The following is a 19,718-nucleotide window of genomic DNA, read 5'->3' on the forward strand; positions in this document are numbered from 1 at the left end:
GAAGTAGAGTGGTGGATGGAGAGGAGAATTTGCTGATGCTGTTCTAAACCCCACTTTGAGAACCACTTGTAGGATATCTTTCCTGAAATTATTTCTTTACACGAGAAACATTTGGCCAAGTTAGCATATAGAAAGCACCAAATATTACGATAAGCACACATACCTCAAGATCCTAAAAAGCTGTGATCAGAAGTTCAGAAATAGATTATATGCTCTGCCCTATATGCTGTCTCTACGTTGTTGAAGAGGTGGTTATCTATTTATATTCTATACCTATATCACCTATATCTATCTACATCTATATCTATCTATTGTTGGGGGGGGGGAGTGTGTGAGTGGGGAAGGGGAGAGAGAGAGAGAAAGAGAATCCTAAGTAGGATCCAGGCTCCGTGCAGAAACCCACTCTACCTATTTTTAATTATGACCAAAGTTGATATATTTCCATAACTACAGGTCCTCCTAAAATTATTTTCAACCACATTGCTGCCTTATTTGTAACTATTTTATAAAATGTAACAAAAAAACAAATGAACTTTGGGGGTGTAGGTAACCTGAAAATTTTGTTAATGTTTATTTATTTTTGAGAGAGAACAAGTCAGGGGGGTAGAGGCAGAAATAGAGGGAGAGACAGAGAATCCCAAGCAGGCTACGTGCTGTCAGCACAGAGCCTGATGTGGGGCTCAAACCCATGAGCTGCAAGATCATGACCTGAGCTGAAATCAAGAGTCGGACAGACACTTAACCAACCGAGCCACCCGGGAACCCCAACCTGAAATTATTGTGGTGAAGTCTCAAATTCAGAGTTGTGTGTTAACTCTCTTAACAATGTGTGCTGCTGAGGCAGACTACCCAGATGGACTATTTCATGAGCATTTCAATGTAACCGTCTTAAAAAATTTAAAAATATTGAAACAGCCATATCATTCTAACTCTTCACTGTTTCAAGCTACTATAGGAATGCCAAAGCAAAATAGATTCAGAGTTATATGTCATCCTATAAATGTTTCTAAGTTTTTACTTTAGCCTTGGGTGGAAACTCAAAAAAAAAAAAAAAATTGGCCAGAGAAAACTCAGAAAAATGTATCCGTCTAAGGGAAACTAGCTCCTACTTTTATTTAAGAGTATTTCCCACTGGGGCGCCTGGGTGGCTCAGTCGGTTAAGTGGCCGACTTCAGCTCGGGTCATGATCTCACGGTCTGTGAGTTCAAGCCCCGCGTTGGGCTCTGTGCTGACAGCTCAGAGCCTGGAGCCTGTTTCAGATTCTGTGTCTCCCTCTCTCTGACCCTCCACCATTCATGCTCTGTCTCTCTCTGTCTCAAAAATAAATAAACGTTAAAGAGAAAAAAACAAATATTTCCCTGTTTTAAACAGCAACGTGGAACAGGTAATTTTCATGGCAGTAAGTGTGGCCCATGATTTCATTTACTCTTACTGGCTATTAATTCTTTTTTATTCAGGGTAATCATCGATCCAGCTTTACAGGTAGTTTCCCCAATTGTCGTTGGGAAGGCCACCTCCACAGGAAACCGGGGATCCCACGTGGAAAGAAGGGAAGTGGATTCTTGGAGCGATGATGAAGGGCTATCCCAGGATGGGAGCTAGGTGTCAGGAAGGGTGGCATCCCGTTCACGCTGGAGTAGGCCAGAAAGCTTCAGATATTTCTTCAGGAAGATGAAGATATAGAGACCTCATAAGTCTGAATGTATTTGTTTAGAGGCAAATTAGACCAAGTGGAGAATGAGGGACTGAATGTCTATGGGAAACATTTATAAGAAGAAAGAAGAAGAACAGAAAGTTGAGTAGCTGTGACTGTGACTCAGTTGGACATACTGTTTACACAGTCATGACCAGATAATGTTAATCATGTAATATTTAACGTGTGAATTTTAAATATTGATCTCATCAATAGGGTCTGAGAGAATTTATTATGAATTTGGGGGGATAGAAAGGATGAATATGTGGGGTGGGAAGTGTGGGTGTGTGTGTGAAAGGTTTTATCTCCCATGCTAGGAATCAAGAGATAATGCCTAAAACTGAAAAATCAGGCCTAGCAATACAAAAATGCCATTCAGATAGGTCGAAATAAAACCGAAAGAACCAATGCAGAGAGGTGAAACTAGTTGCCACTGGGGAAGGGAAATGGGGGAAGAAATGGAAGCTGCTACGCTTTTTTGCAACAAAGTTTGCAACCACCTGTATAAACTTTCAAATAAAAACTGGAAAAAAGCCAATTAAGCAACCAGGAAGGAAAAAGACATGATCTGTAAGCAACTTTTCTTATAATCTAATAGCTAGTGCAAATAACCAGAGACCTCATAAGAGTGGCTATCACTTCTGTCTGTGCAGCCCTCCTTCCTCCCCGAATCTTCAGAAAACAGTCCTCCTGGCTACTGAACGAGCCGGCACAGCCCCCCTCCCCCCACCATAGCCACAGTGATTGTCCAATGCGTGGACTAATTAGGCTAATTGGGGTTCCTGGGACTTTCCAAATTCCTGTCAGGGGATTAGAACCTCTTGTACCTGAAAAGAAAGCAGAGAGGCTGACCCATATTTCCAAAAGAAAAAGAGATTGATAGATAAATAGATAGATAGATAGATGATAGATAGATAGATGATAGACCTCTTGTTTGTCCCTAATCGTAAAAACCCAAGGATATAGGCACATGAGCCATGGGCAGCTCCGAACCCCACCTGGACAAGTTTGTATCAGCCAATGAAGTCAATGTGCCACAAGGAGCAGAGAAGAAATAGAGGAGAGAAAGGATCCTCAAAGTATCGAAGGTGCTAAATCCCATCTTTCTTGAGACCAGCTCCAGCCTGCCCTCTGGTCAGTTAGCCCAATTAAAGCCTTCCTTTTGTTTGTTTAAACAAGACGGGTTTGAGTTTCTTTCAGCTGTAGGCGTAAAGAATAAGAATATACAGTTGAATGCCACCAAACAAAAGTGTAAAATAATTTTACTATGGGAAATTTCGAACACAAAAGTAGACAGAATGGCATGATAAATCCTCATTACCCAGCCTCACATTTACTAACATTGTGACCATCTTTTTCCATCTGCCTATCCCTCCACCCTGTTTTCCCCAGAAATATTTTTAAAAGAAAATCCCAGACATCGTAACACTTCCCTTAGCGATATGCAGTCTGCCTGTGCTTTATGCTCTGGTCCTCGTGAGCAAGACAGTGCCGGACACACTCCTGTTCTGTCCATGTTTGAGGTATTTGCAATTGCTGCTTTTATAGGTCAAAGGCGGGCAAATACTGGCAATGTTTGATGGTCTTACCTGATACTTCCATATGAATCAAAGTGTTAAGGACTCTTTTTTTTTTAACATAACTACCAGGTCATTACCCCACCTAACAAAATTAACAATTCTTTAATATATAACACTGAGTCCATTTTCAAAATTTACCAGCTACGTCTTTGTAGCCACCATGTTGCAATCCGGATCCAGACAAGGTCTGCACATTAATTTGTTAAAAATAATTCTTTGGAGAGATCTTCAAGATGGGGGCGGTGGCGGCTATTTCCGTGGGCTCTGGGCTTAGAAGGCCTGCCAAGGACACTGCGTCTTGTAGTGATTCTGGGGGCCACGGGTACCGGGAAACCCCCTGACGTTGTAGCTAGGCCGACCCCTCGGTGGCGAAATCGTCAGTGCCGATTCCGTGCAGGTTTATGAAGACCTAGACATCACCACCACCAAGGTTTCTTCCCAAGAGCGAAGAATGGGCTGGCACCACAAGATCAGCTTTGTGAATCCTCTTGTGACAAATGACACAGTTGGGGACTTCAGGAACAAGGCAGTTGCTCTGATATCCTTAGGAAAGACAGAAGCTAGGCTTGGTGGGTGTAAGGCAGCCCAAGCTAAGAAAGAAGTTTTCTTTTCAGTGACCGTTTCTTCTAAGCAGGGGCACCCAAGACCTATCAACTAATACGGAGCAGCCACGTCAGAACTATATGGATTGAAAGATACAATGCCCTTGCTACTCAATCTCATCTTTAGATGGAAGCATTAGCATCCCTTGGGTGCTTATTAGAAATGCTGAATTTGGGGGTGCCTGGGTGGCTCAGTTGGTTGAGCATCTGACTTCTGCTCAGGTCATGATCTCACAGCTCATGAGTTCCAACCCCACATTGGGCTCTGTGCTGACAGCTCAGAGCCCAGTTCAGATCCTCTGTCCCCCTCTTTCTGCGCCTCCCTGGCTTGCGCTCTCCCAAAAATAAATAAATAAATATTTTTTTAAAAAAGAAGAAATGCTGAATTTGGGCCTTACCCCAGACTTACTGAATCAGAATCTGCATTTAATGAGAGTCCCAGGTGATTTTATGCATATTAAAATTTGAGAAGCTGTTTTGGTGGAGAGGACACTGATTTAAGAACCAGAAAATCTGTGTTCTAGTCCCAGAACTGCCTCTTTGGACCAAGTGAATTTTGTTGGGGGAAGAACTTACCCCACTGAACTTCAGTTTCCCACCCTTAAAATGAGGATACAAAATCAATTTATAAATGTAATGGAGTTACAGTTCGAATTTAATAGGGATTCTTTGGTGAGGGAGGACTGCGAAACACCAAATTTTTTTCACAGAAAAAAAATAAATACATAAAATAACTTTTCGAGGCACCCGGGTGGCTCAGTCATCGAACTCTTGATTTCAGCTCAGGTCATGATCTCACGGTCATAGGATCGAGCCCTGCTTTGGACTCAGCACTGAGTGTGGAGCCTGCTTAGGATTCTCTCTCTCCCTCTGCTCCTCTCCCCTGCTAGAGTTCTCTCTCTCTCTCTCTAAAATAAGGAAGGAAGGAAGAAAAGAAAGAGAGAAAGAAAGCAAAGAACTTTTTAAGTGTTGTAATTCTCATTTAGTACTCTCAAAGGAACCTAACAGGTAACATGGAATGGTGAACAATCTTCAGACAAAAAAAGCCAAAAGAATCAGGTCTCAGTGTAAATAATATATCATATGTGTGTGTATATCACTGTGCCAAGCATGATACTCTTTGCTTCCAAACCTTCTGCTTTTACCATTATGAGTGGTTGCCTATTTCATCTTTATTTTGTAGATGACGAAGTACCCCGAGGAGGTCAGCTGACTTGTCCAAGGTCACCAGGTGGTAAATGGTAGAGCTGAGGTTGGAATTGAGGCTTTGTGGCTGCTGAGGCCACGCTCTTAGCCACTTGATAACACCTGCACTTTATGCACCAGTCCCGGTGAGCAGGAAAGTACCAGACACATGCCTGTGGTTATTTTACTCCACACGGTGCTGAGATCTTGTAGGGAAGGAGGCAACCAGAGCTTATGGATGTAAACAGGAAGCCAGGGTTGAGGGACATATCGTGGGGCTTGGAGACCCTGGGTCCTGAGGGTCATCGTTGCCTTTCTTGTGCCTAGTCACTCTGCTGGAGGCCACCAGCCCTCTCTGTGGTGCTCCCCTCACCCCCGAGCTGACTTGACCTGTGATCTTCCTGCTCTTACTTCCTTAATCTCAATGTCGTTCTCTTGGCCTCATGCCTGACCCTGTTTTTACGCCAAAGTCTCTTATGCCTGCTTCCAACCCCAGCCTCCAAGTTAACCCCAATTCTTCAATTATAACCTATTCAATTAATTGAATTAGAGCGATGTTTCCTCTGGTGAACCCTGAAGTTGATGAACCCCGTATTGGTGTTTCAGACTAAAGGGCCCAAGCCCCTTTCCCTTTGGAGGTTGTAATTCTCTTTATTTCAAATATATTCTGCTTGGGGAATGACAGCAGACATGCCGTCTACACTGGCAGCGTCAGACTTTTCCACGGACCATGTGTTCCGTAGGACACCTGGCTCACATAGCACTTCTCAGAGAGCTGTCCTCTTCGTAAAGACAGCCATAATTGGGGTTATAGGAGGGTCACCTCCTCAAATCTCCTCGGACTTGAATGTGCATAGAAATCACCTGTGGATCTTGTTAAAAGGCAGACTCTGACTCGGTAGGTCCGGTAGGGCCTGAAACGCTGCCTTTCTGACAAGCTCCCAATTGATGCCGATGGCACTTGTCCGTGGGCCATACTCAGAAGAGCAAGAATCTAGACCGCTGGTTCTCAACACCAGTTACACATTACAAGCCGCGGAAGTGTTTCTAATTAGGGGAGACCGAGGTGCAGGGTGCTATGAAAGCCCTCCAGGGGATTCTAATGACCAATCAGAGTTGAAAAGTGTTCGGAGGCTGAAGTGGCAGCAGGAATTGGGTGGCCAGTGGGGGGCACACCTGGCCGGATGGAAGAAGGGGGCGGGGGCTACGGGAAGGTGGAGCTCCTGGCTCGTGAGCGTCTTTATTTCCTGTGCTTCCTGCCTCTCCTTACTGACCCTCACCTTTTCCTTCTCTCGTGTTGTCCTCCTACCAACCTCTCCTCTTCCAAACCATTGCAGTAAAAAAAAAAAAAAAAAGATGAACAAACTGAAAATGAACAACTATTTTTGGATCCCTCAGAGAACGGATTTCCCAGGGCCCACCATCACCCTGAGACTTGGAGAGACAGCAACTTCCTGACCAGGAGCACAAGCTCACAGCTGGAGCCAGCACCAGAGGGATTACTTCAACTGTAAGTGGCACATTGCTAGGGGTGAGAGTTCAAAGTCCTGAGACAGGGGTGGGGAGGAATTTTAGGGGAATCCTACACTTCTGTTAATGTCCGGGAGCCTTATCAGATTCTCAGGGTGAAACCTGGAGAAAAGTCCCCTCAGGCTTCAGCAAGTAAGGGTGGGGGGTGGGGAACGTGGCTTCTAGGAAATAAATCTTTCTGAAAAAGATGTTGGAATTTAAGAACCTTGAAATTGAAAAGCATGCAGTTCAGCACACCATCAGTGATGAGTTACTGCATGGTGAGCACGGTGCTTTGTGCTGGGGATCGGGGTTGAATTAGACCTACTCATTCTCCAGGAGTTCATGGTCTAGTGGAAATGCACATGTGCATACATTTATGCCAGAGATTGATAGTTGGTGCCTCTCATGTCTTATCTCTGCTTCTTCTGTAGTAATAGAACTCTCCTTGCTAGCTCAGTACATGTTTCCCAGGATAAATATTATGCTTCCTGGCCTCCCTTGCAAGGTACGTGTGGTTGTACAATAAAGTACTGGTCAAAGGGATATAGTGAAAGTTTTACAAGCAACTTCCTGACAAGTGTCCTTGAATTGAGCAGATGTCCAAGACCGCTACCCCATAACTGTATATATGACCTTATTTGGAGGGAGGGTTTTTGCAGACATAATGAAGTTAAGGATCTGGAGGTGAGATGATCCGGGATATGAAGGCCAGAAGCTCTCCCTCTCCCCTTTTCTCTTTCTCCTGTCTGGACCAAAGTAGACATCCTAGAGAATAAGGGGGAAATTTCCACCGCGAGCCTGGGTTCCTGATGATTCTGGAGTTGCCATAGCAGCCTACATTTCTATAAACGGAGATAAATAGATTTCTAATTTGGTTAAACCTTTGTTATTTCTGGATTTCTGTCTCTTGCCTTTTTTACTAACAAATAAACCAACTAGCCACAATAAATGTATTTCTTTTTAGGCCTGTCATAAATATTCAAAATAAGAAACAACATATTTTGCAAGTTCTATTTTACTTAAAATACACACTCCATAAAGTGTTCAGAAAGGCCCTGTGTGATTTGACCCCTGTCTACTTCTCCAGTCTACTCTGAGGCATTTTTCTCTAGCGTGACACATGGTATATTTAAGCCTTATGTATGCATCCTTTCATTCCACAAAACAAAATTGCCCCAGATGCTGGGCATACAGCAACAAAAACCAGCCCAAACACCTGTCCTTAAAGCCAGTTTTCTCCATTCCACTTTCCAGGCCATTTATTTTCTAGCTCCTAGACTTGGCCCATAGTGTTACCTCAGTCTGGAGCAGTACTGTCCACTAGACCTTTGTCCGGTGATGGGAATGTTCTCTGTCTGCACTGTCAAACTTGGTCATCTCTAGCCACGTGTGGCAAAGGAGTACTTCAGAGGCGGTTAGTTCAAGTGTAAATAGCCGCGTGGGGCCTGCAGCTGCCGGCCTGGACAGTACGGATCTTGTTCACTCTGCTCCCTACTAGAAATGGCTGAGTCCTCGAGGCGATTTTAGGGGATGGTCACAAATTCTACAATTGAGATGTGGAGCCTGTGTCGCCTCTCCTTGAATCTGGGTGATTGCAGTGTGACTTCCCAAGCCAGGCAAGGAAAGCCTCTGCCCTGGTCTCTTGAAGGTTGTGTTCTTGGGTCCCTTGCTTTCAGGAAGCTCTGTCTCAGAACCTTGGTGCCACACTGTGAGAAGCCAAGGCCACATAAAGAGGCCACCTGTGGCTGCTGCATCCTTGAGTCATCCCAGCCTAGGCACCTGTCCTCGTTTCCTGTGGCTGTCGTAATAACATGACCACAGACGTGGTTTGAAGCAACAGAAAGTCATTGTCTGGCAATTCTGAAATCTGCCACAAGTCTGAAAGCAAGGGGTCAGCTGGTGTTGCCCCCCCATTCTGGGGTCTCGGAGGGAGGATCTGACCCGCTCCTCTCTCCAAGTTTCTGGTGGTAGCCAGCCATCCTTGCCACTCGTGGGCTTGTACATGCCTCCCTGTAGTCTCTGCCTCCTCCTTCATTTTCCCTTCTCCCCTGTGCTCCTGCTATTCTCCACTCTCTCTCTCTGCTGTCTCTTAGGAGGACCCTGGTTATTGGCTTTAGGGCCCACCCTAAAGCCAGAGTGATCTCATCTTGAGATCCCCGACTTGATCACACCTACAAAGATCCATTTTCCAAATCAGGTCCTATTCACAGGTACTGACACTAGAACTTGGGCATCTATGTCTTTGGAACCACCATCCAGCCCAGTGTGGCACCAGTCATGTGCATGAGGCAGCCCAGAGATGATGCTAGTCCCTGGCTATTGGAATTGCTCCCAGGCATTCCCATTTTCCCAGTTAAGACCCTACAAGTTGAGCAGAATTAAGCTGTTACCACCATGCCCTGTTTGAAATCCTAACCTATTTTTGAGCACAAAAGAGTCTTCTGTGCCACTAGGTATGGGGCGGTTTGTCATGCAGGTACAGATACCTGGAAATTCCTATTCATAACTTGTAAGTCCCAGATCAAATAATATCTCTCCAAAGAGTCCTCCTTAGATACCTCAGATACTAAAGAGAGAATCTCCTTAGATACCACAGTCTAAATGATATTCTCCTCTGTTTACTTTTCCTGTATGGCAATTATCACAATTTTTAATTACAAGTGTTTTTCTTTTGTATTTTATTCATTCATTTATTTATTCTCAAGTGTAATCTTTCGGAGAAGAACCCAGTGATTCATCACTTAAATACAACACCCAGTGCTCATCCCAAGAGTCCTCCTTAATGCCCATCACCCATTTACCCCACAACCATCAACCCTCAATTTGTTCTCTGTATTTAAGAGTCTCTTATGGTTTACCGCCCTCTCTGTTTTCATCCGATTTTTCATTCCCTTCCCCTATGATCATCTGTTAAGTTTCTCAGTTTCCACATATGAGTGAAATCATGTGCTGTCTTTCTTCAGTGTGCAGGTTCCTCAAAAAATTAAAAATAGGGGCGCCTGGGTGGCTCAGTCGGTTAAGCCGCCAACTTTGGCTCAGGTCATGATCTCGCGGTCCGTGAGTTCGAGCCCCGCGTCAGGCTCTGTGCTGACAGCTCAGAGCCTGGAGCCTGTTTCAGATTCTGTGTCTCCCTCTCTCTGACCCTCCCCCATTCATGCTCTGTCTCTCTCTGTCTCAAAAATAAATAAACGTTAAAAAAAAATTTTTTTTAATAATAAAAAAAAAATTAAAAATAGAACTACCCTGTGACCCAGCAATTGCACTATTAGGAATTTATCCAAAGAATATAGGTATGCTGATTTGAAGGGGCACATGCACCCCAACGTTTATAGCAGTACTATCAACAATAGCCAAATTACAGAAAGAGCCCAAATGTCCATCAACTGACGAATGGATAAAAAGGATGTGGTATATATCTACAATGGATACTACTCGGCAATGAAAAAGAATGAAATCTGGCCATTTGCAACTATGTGGATGGATCTGGAGGATGTTATGCCAAGTGTTTTTCTTTTTTAAACCTATGTCTTCCCCCACTAGACTTAAGTTCCAAAAGGCCAGGGACCAAGGTGTTTCATTCAGCACTCTGTTCTGTGTGTGTACCAGGTACACAGTAAACACCCAGTAAATAGGTGCTGAATGACTAAAATTCTGAGTTTTCTGTGGCTGAACCTACAATTGCTGTTTGTCATCTGAACTGACGTAACTCTTGGAAAACAGTGCTTATTTTGCCCTTTTGCTCTCAGCAGACTAAATAAACCAGAATGTAGCAACTGGAAAGCAAAATGTTCACTTTCTAAGAGTCAAACGATAATTCTTGCTGTTTCAGTTCTTTGCATTTGAGTAATTGCTGTGGTTTTTAATTGTGGTGAAAACAAATGAACACAAAAAGCAGAGCTGGTCAGATAGCCAAGCTGTAAGAAAACCTCTTCAGTTTTTTTTTTTTTTTTTTTTTTTTTTTTAACATTTTTTTAATTTATTTTTGGGACAGAGAGAGACAGAGCATGAACGGGGGAAGGGCAGAGAGAGAGGGAGACACAGAATCGGAAACAGGCTCCAGGCTCCGAGCCATCAGCCCAGAGCCCGACGCGGGGCTCGAACTCACGGACCGCGAGATCGTGACCTGGCTGAAGTCGGACGCTTAACCGACTGCGCCACCCAGGCGCCCCTCTCTTCAGTTTTTTTAAGAGCATCTGAAAGTTCAGAGAATCAACCTTAAATTGTCCTTGTATGTAAGAATCTCATGAAACACCCTTTCATGAAATGAAATCTTAATGACAAGCCAAAATGCATAGATGCTTCCAGACATCTTAGCCATTAACCAACTTGTTCTAGAAAATCCACTGGTGCAAATTCTGCTATTATTTTTCTTGGAACAGAAACAAAAATAGGACTTGAATGAAAAGGCAGAACACGCTATCTATAACACCAGGTCAGATAAAACTTAGGACCAGCTGTAACAGCTGAGTTGACCAGTTATGACAGAGACAGCCTGTGAAGTGGAAACTTTGAATATCTAGCCCTTTACAGAGAAAGTTTGTTGATCTTTGATAACTATTAAAGGAGCAGGTGACTCACCAGGCTATTTTAATCGTATATCTTATTTAAGTATTTACAGTATTTCTGAGAACTATATGACTCCCTACACTTTGATTCCCTCTTTATCAAGCCACCTTCTGAATGTAGACTTCTTGAGTTTGTTTCTCTATTAAGGAGAGAATGTGTAGACTTGTTCATGTGAATTTCCAATCAGCCTTCATGATTCTGTTTCTCACTAAATTGGCCCTCTGGTGCAGTCCCTTATAAATTTACACTGGGTGGGGGCACCTGGGTGACTCGATCAGTTAAGTGTCTGACTCTTGGTTTCCGCTCAGATCACGATCCCACGGTTTTGTGGGTTTGAGCCCTGTGTCAGGCTCTGTCCTGACAGTGAGGAACTTGCTTGAGATTTCTCTCTCTCTCTCTCTCTCTCTCTCTCTCTCTCTCTCTCTCTCTCTCTCTCTCTCTCTCTCTCTCTCTCTTTCTCTCTTTCTCTCTTTCTCTCTTTCTCTCTCTCTTTCTCTCTCTCTCCCCCTCTTTCCCCCTCTCTCCCCCCCACCCCCACCTCTTTCCCACTCATGGTGTCTTTGTCTCTCTCAAAAATAAATAAACTAGGGGCGCCTGGGTGGCTCAGTCGGTTAAGTATCCGACTTCAGCTCAGGTCACGATCTCGCGGTCCGTGAGTTCGAGCCCCGCGTCGGGCTCTGGGCTGATGGCTCAGAGCCTGGAGCCTGCTTCCGATTCTGTGTCTCCCTCTCTCTCTGACCCTCCCCCGTTCATGCTCTGTCTCTCTCTGTCTCAAAAATAAATAAACGTTAAAAAATAAATAAATAAATAAATAAATAAATAAATAAATAAATAAACTAAAAAAAATAAATTAAAAATAAATTCACAGTGGGAACTCCAGTTGTCCAGGGCTCTAGCTTTCCTGGCCGGATATTAGGGCTGCATCTCCAGGGCTGGAAGACCACACTCTGGCCCTGAGCTGACCCCACCCCACTGGGGTGACCTGACCACCTGCCACAGTCACACGTCCTTGGGGGAGCAGCCAAGAAGTTGTGCCAGGAATGGGTCTAGTGTTTGTGTATTTTTGTTTCTAGGCCTCTTACCCTTTTATTATTATTTTTACTTATCAAAGTAATAAATGAAAAGTTTTTAAAAATTAAACAGAAGTACTGGGTTAAAACAAAAACTGACAGTTACTCCCCGAGGCCCTTGGGATCTCCAATACCTACTACGCAGAGCAACCATTTTTATTTTTTATTTATTTTTTTAATATGAAATTTATTGTCAAATTGGTTTCCATACAACACCCAGTCCTCATCCCAACAGGTGCCCTCCTCAATGCCCATCACCCACCCTCCCCTCCCTCCCATCCCCCATCAACCCTCAGTTTATTCTCAGTGTTTAAGACTCTCTTATGGTTTGGCTCTCTCCCTCTCTAACTTTTTTTTTTTCCTTCCCCTCCCCCATGGTCTTCTGTTAAGTTTCTCAGGATCCACATAAGAGTGAAAACATATGGTATCTGTCTTTCTCTGTATGACTTATTTCACTCAGCATAACACTCTCTATCTAGTTCCATTCACGTTGTAGAGCAACCATTTTTAAATCTTTGCAGTGTTTTGTATTTGCCTTCGTAATTCTAAATAACACACTAAACAAAAAGTCTTAGCAATACAGTCACATCAAGTCAATAGTCAGGTCCCCTTGTCTGCTTTTCTGCATATGCCCTTGCCATTGTCCTGCTCAGGCCTATGCTATTTGTCCTCTGGGCTGGCTACACAGCTGTAACCCTGGAATTTCCCTCCAGAACTTTCCAGGGGCTTCCCACAATCTCTTGTTGGAAATGCTTCATTTTCTGGACCCTGTATCTTCCCCTGGGTTTTCACTGTGATTGATGGAGTACATCCTTCTGTTCCTTCGTGAGAATGAATGTATAGAAAGTCAAATTTCTGTTGCCTTGCTGTTTGAAAATAGTTTTATTAGGCCCTCAAATTCACTTGATAACTGGTCAGGGTATGAATCTCCAGATGGCCGTCACGTCCTCTTAGAAGTCGTAGGCACTAGCCCATTACCCTCTCATCTCTTTATCTCTGTGCCACTCTAATTTCTGACCACTTGTCTGCTTTTGAGAGCATCTCATTTGTTGAGGCGTCCTGAGATTTTGTCACATTTACCTGGTAAGGATCCTTTTTCTTTTTTTTTTATCCATTGAGCTGGTCAGTCACTGGCTCTTTTAAATCTAGAGGTTCACACTGCTATTTGGGAAATTTTCTCTTCTTTTTTCTGTAATTTCCTGTCCTCCATTTTTTTCTATGGTCTTTTTCTAAAGATCCTTTCAATTGACAATTTGGAATCTCTTGATCAGTCCTGTAATGATTTTGTCTCTTCTCTTGTATTTGCTTTCTCCTTGTCGTTTTATTCAACTGCCTAAAAACTTCCTCAGTTGTTCCTTTCATACTTTCTGCTGAAATTTTAGCTCCTGCTAGCATATTTTTAATTTCAAAACTTTCTTATTCCCTGAATTAGAAAAAATTTTCACAGCATTCTCTGATTTCAGTGATGTAGTATCTTCCTGGGTCCTTTTTAGGGTTTTAATTGTAAATTCTTAAAATACTTTGTTCTTTGGGGTGGCCCAGTCGGTTAAGCATCTGACTTCGGCTCAGGTCATGATCTCACAGGTTTGTAAGTTTGAGTGTCGCGTCGGGCTCTGTGCTGACAGCTGAGAGCCTGGAGCCTGCTTTGGATTCTGTGTCTCCTTCTGTCTCTGCCCCTCCCCCCCCCCAAAATAAAATAAACATTAAAAAAATACTCTGATCTTGGCATTATCTGTTTTCTTTGGTCCCTCTTCCTCTTTTAGTGTCGGTGTTTCTTACTGAGGGCTCCCTCAATCAGGTAATCTGCTGCCAGAAACTGAAATTTAAGAGTGGGGCATTTGCTCTCTTTTCTGGTTATTGTGGCTTTCCACACCATGAGCAGCAAAGTCTCCCAAGACACCCTGTGGGAGGTGGTGCTGGGGGTCCTGCATGGGAACTACTGTGAGCGCTGAATTGTCGGGAGATGGCAGAGCTGCAGATCAGCCTGAAGAGCTGTGACACTCAGAAGGACGAACACTTCTGGGGCACCATCCGGCTTGGGTCCACTCCCCACCCCAAATTCTCCATACGTACTGAGGGGACCAGCAGCATTGTGATGAGGCCAAGGGGGTGGATATTCCCCACATGGACACTGAGGCACTAACGAAACTCAACAAAAATAAGAAATTGATCAAGAAGCTAGCCAAGAAATATGATGCCTTATTTTTTGCTTCAGCATCTCTCTTGAAGCGGCTCTCATGAACCCTGGGCCCAGGCCTTTAAAAGGCGGGCACGTTCCCTTTCTGACTGACCCACAATGAGAATATGGTGGCCACAGTGGATGAAGTGGAGTCTGTAATCACAGTCCAGATGAAGAAGGTGCTCTGTCTGGTAGTGGCCGTTGACCGTGTAAAGATGACAGATAATGAAGGTGTGTACAGCATCCACTTAGCTGTCATCTCCTCATGTAATTTCTCAAGAAGAATTGGCAGGATGTCCAGGCTTTATACATGAAGGACACCACGGGCAAGCCCTAGTGTCTGTACTAAGGCACAGCTTAATAAACCCTAGTGCTAAAAGAAAAGAAAAGAAAAGAAAAAAAAAGAAAAGAAAGAAAAGAAAAAAGAAAAGGAAAGAAAAGAAAAAAAATAAAAGAAAAAAGAAAGGAAAGAAAAAGAAAAGAAAAGGAAAGAAAAGAAAAGAAAAGAAAAAATAAAAGAAAAAAGAAAGGAAAGAAAAGAAAAGAATAGAAAAAGAGCGGGATACTTACTTGTGCTCCTATTGATAAGATAATCCGGAAGTATCTTCCCACCATAAACAGCTAGAAAACTGGAAACCATATAGGAAAAAACAGTTTTCAGACTTGGACAACACGCAGCACAAAACTGAGAAAAGGAGAAAAATGAGGTGAGCCTTACTATCACCTAGACTTTCTGCCGGGAAGAAATGCTCAAACCATGGTACAAAAAAAGAAGCCTAACTAGAGAATGGAATTTAGAGAGGGCAAGGTGGCTAAACTTTTCAGGGCAGAGTACTTAAAAGGCAGAAGTTAGACCTCCAGTAATCTGCATATGGTCTCTCTTGAGGTTTAGGCTAAATACTAATCTGCTTATGCCCATGGTAGAGTTTCACTAGTGTGGACAACAACGTTTTTCGAGAAAAGAATAACTGACAGGGAGCCATGACATAAATAGATTTTAAATCTCACATAGGTCTGAAAACCACTTAAGTTCCCGCCAGTCAGGGTGGAAAGGTCTCATGGAATACCTGGGCATTCAGTAGAGACCAGAAGGGCCGTGCCTTAAAGGTGGGATTCTATTGGCTTTAGGCTAGTGGGTTCTCTAGACCTCCCTTAAAAGAGGTGCAAAACAAACTTCAAATGGATCAAACTAATCCGCAAGCAACTTAAACTGCCTGCCAGAAAAAGTTTGATACTCTTTTTTTTTTTTTAATTTTTTTTTTTTAACGTTTATTTTTGAGACAGAGAGAGACAGAGCATGAACGGGGGAGGGTCAGAGAGAGGGAGACACAGAATCTGAAACAGGCTCCAGGCTCTGAGCCGTCAGCCCAGAGCCCGACACGGGGCTTGAAGTCACGGACCATGAGATCATGACCTGAGCCGAAGTCGGCCGCCCAACCGACTGAGCCACCCAGGCGCCCCAAAAGTTTGATACTCTTTAAGGGAATATAAACCCAGCATTTGGTAATAACAAATTCACAATGTTTCACATCCAGTCAAAAACCACTAGCCCTATAAAGAAGCAGGAGAATGGGACCCATAAGAAGGAGAAAACGCAGCCTTTAAAAGCAAACTAAGAAATGATTGAGAAAATGAAATTAGCAGCAAGGACGTTAAACAGCTATTATAAGTGTGCTTCTTATGTTCAAGGATGTAAGAGGAAACATGGATGTGACGAGAAGAAAGATGAATGGTTAACAGAATCAAGTGGAGCTTTTTAGAGGTGAAAAATATCTGAAATGAAATACGTACTGGGTGAGATTAACTATTTAGTGCAGAGGAAAAGATCAATGAACTTAAGGATGTAGCAGTACAAGCCACCTGAACTGAAAGACAAAAGAAACCCCTGAACAGAGCCTCAGTGAAGTTTGGGACAACCTCAAGGTGCATAACATACGTGCAGTGGAGGGAGAGGGAGCAGGAGAAATCTTTGAGCACAGTGTCCCAAAAAGTCCAAAATTTGATTAAACTATAAGCACACTGAGCTAAGAAACTCGAGGAAATCCAAGTAGAAAAACCAGACAGAAAATGCCAGTCAAATTGCCAGAAATCCATAATGAGGAGAAAATCTTCAAAACAGCCAGAGGGAAAAGCAAATTACAGGACACAGTTAAAAATTAAATTAGACTTCTCCTTAGAAACTTCAATCCACAAGACACTAAAGTGACATCTTGAAAGCCCTGAACAAAAACAAAGACACAAAGGTCCATCTAGAATTTTACATCTATGAAAAAAATCTTTTTAAAATGAAGGCAAAATAGAGGCTTTTCAAACAATCAAAAAGCCGGGAGAATTAACTGCCAGCAGACCTGCAACACACACACACACACACACACACACACACACACACACAACCTTAAAGGAAAATCTTCAAGCAGAAGCAAATTTACACCACATGGAAATTTGGATTTACATAAAAAATGAAGCATGCTGGAAATTATAAATATGTAGATAATCATAAAAAACATTGTTCCTTATTTAAAAACTAGAAGATAATTGTTTAAGTTTGTAAACATTGAAATGTGTTACAGGGTTTAAAACATCTGTAAAGCAGAATTTATCACAAAAACAGCACAAAGAATGGGTGGTTTTCAGGGAATGGAAGTTCTCTGTTACAAGGTCCTTAAGACATACTTTTATTTGGATGGAGGCTGTGATAAGTTAAAGGTATAGACTGAAACCCTAGGGCAAATATTTAAAAGTGAAAAGCAATAACAAAAAATATAAACTATAGTATGTGAGGGGAAAAATGAAAAGCAGCAAACAGGTATATAACTAATAAATTAATGGTAGAGATCAAGTGGAATCATAAAATATACTAAATTTAAAAAGAGGCAGGTGGGGCAGGGCGCCTGGTGGCTTTTTCGGTTAAGTTAAGCACCCAACTTCGGCTCAGGTCATGATCTCTTCGTGGGTTCAAGTCCCTCATTGGTCTCTTTGCTGCCAGCACAGAGCAGGCTTCTAATTCTCTGAGATCCATTCTCTTTGCCCCTCCCCAGCTTGTGAGTGCTCTCTCTCTCTCTCTCACAAATAAATAAACATTTAAAAATAAATAAATAAAAAGAGGCAGGAAAAGGGAGGAAAGGAACAAAGAGCAATATAGAAGACAAAAGGCAAGGTAATAGGCTTAAGCCTAACCAAAATAATAATCACATTAAATGTAAATTATCTAACCCCTCCAATTATAAAAGTGGACATTATTACACTTGATTTAAAAAACAACTTTTTTTTTTTTTTTTTTTGAACTGCTGTCTTAATCCAATCTTGTCCCTGGCTGGAAGCCAGTGAGTTCCTCTTCTTGAGCACTGATGGAGTCTGCACTCGCACAACTTCCTTTATTAGGGCTGTCACACCCCACACCACTGTGCACCAGCCCTAACTAACCAGGGTCAGGTACCAAACAGCTAGGTACAGCCCCCCTGCCCCTGGAGCCCTTGATACTACTTAAGGGGCCCCAAGAAACCTAGCTAACCTTACCCCACTTACCATATCTAAAATGTTGCCTGCAAGGGCACCTAGTGGCCCAGTCGGTTGAGCGTCCGGCTTCAGCTCAGGTCATGATCTCACGGTTTCTGAGTTCGAGCCCAGCGGCGGGCTCTGTGCTGACAGCTGAATCCTGCTTTGGATTCTGTGTCTTCCTCTCTGCTCCTCCCCTGCTTGTGCCCTCTCTCTCTCTCTCTCTCTCTCTCAAAAATAAATAAACATTAAAAAAATTTTTAAAAAAACAAAAACTGTTGCCTGCAGCTCAGTCTTCCTGTCCCCTATGGGCAGAGCCCTGTGTGGCCCTGCCTGACAGCCTGCTCCCCTTTGGAGCTGTAAATAACACAGTTCTGCCTTTCTGTTATCCTAGCATCATTCTGTTGTGACCTCCCATCAAAAGAATCTCACGATCTTATAAAACAACCCATCTATACCCTATCTACAAGAAACTGACTTAAAGTATAAAAGCAAATAGACTAAAAGCAAAATAATTGAAAAAGACATGCTGTGCAATTACTAATCATAAGAAAGCTAGAGAGAGGCTATATTGAATTGTATTCAGATAAAGTATACTTTGGAACAAATAATATTAGCAGGGATAAGAGCTTTTTCATAATGGTAAAGGGGACAATTCATCGAGAAGACGTAATAATTCCAAGTGTGTAGGCACACAATAACATAGCTTTAAAATACTTGAAACAAAAACTTTTAGAATTGAAAGGAGAAATTTCTAGGCAAAGCTAAAGTTATTGTTGAAGATTTAATATTCCTTTCTCAAGAATGAACAGATGAAACAGACCAAAAAATGAATCAGCCTATAGACAGTTTTATAACACTCACAACTGATTTGACCTAATTGACCTTTATAGAACATTTCACCCAACTGAGGACACATTCTTTTCAAACGAACATAGGATGCCCCAGGGTGTCACATATTCTGGGCCATGAAACAAGTCTCAGTGAATTTAAAAGGGTCAAAATTCTTCTCTATACAATAGAATTAAACATAATAACAGAAAGATGTCCAGAAAAAAAAAAAAACCTAAATTCTTAGAAACTAAGGATACGCCTCAATAATTCATAAGCCCAAGAAGAAATCACAAGAGAAATTAAGAAATATTTGGAACACAATCAAAAAGAAAACCCAACGTAACATTTGTGAGACATGGCTACAGCAGTGCTTTAAGGGAAATTTATAGCATTAAATGCTACTTTTAGAAAAAAAAAAAAAGTCTTCATAAAGCCCATGCTTCGTGTTTCCACTTTAAGAAACTAGAAGAAGAAGGGCAAATTAAACCCAAAATAAGCAAAGGAGAGGAAAGGAAATAGATGACAAATGAGTGAAGTAGGAAATGGACAAAGAATAGAGAATATCAGTAGAACTAAAAGTTGGTTCTTTGAAAAGATCAGGAATGACACACAAGAAGCTGTTGCCTGTAGGTTACATTAAAGTGGAATTTCTGTGGCTTAGCTGTACATTACAATCACTTGGGGAACGTTGAAAATTCCTGTTGCCGGGCTGCACCTCAGAGCAATTTCATCGGCTCTGGAAGTGGAGCCTACCTTGCTCCTCAGGTGATTCCAATGTGCGGCCAAGTTGGAAGCCACCGTTGAGAGATCAGACTCCAGTTTTTGTTGTGAGACACAGGCCCCCACCCTGCCCCACACACATTTGCCAGCCCTGTCTTGGGTCCCCTAGACCACACCCTCTGTGACTCAGTTTCTTCACAGAGTCCATCTCCAGTTTCCTGCCAGGTCAAGGAGAGACCCTCCTGCCTCACTGCGACCAATCTTCCAGTTCTCAGCGTATTC

The 19,718-nt window shown here is 42.7% G+C and overlaps 1 pseudogene; it reads left to right on the forward strand.

Moving 5' to 3' along the window:
- Positions 1-12,002: 12,002 nt before the first annotated feature.
- On the forward strand, positions 12,003-14,781 carry LOC131511720 (large ribosomal subunit protein uL1-like; annotated as a pseudogene).
- Positions 14,782-19,718: the final 4,937 nt, after the last annotated feature.

Source organism: Neofelis nebulosa, chromosome 1, assembly GCF_028018385.1.
Source record: "Neofelis nebulosa isolate mNeoNeb1 chromosome 1, mNeoNeb1.pri, whole genome shotgun sequence".
NCBI lineage: Eukaryota > Metazoa > Chordata > Mammalia > Carnivora > Felidae > Neofelis > Neofelis nebulosa.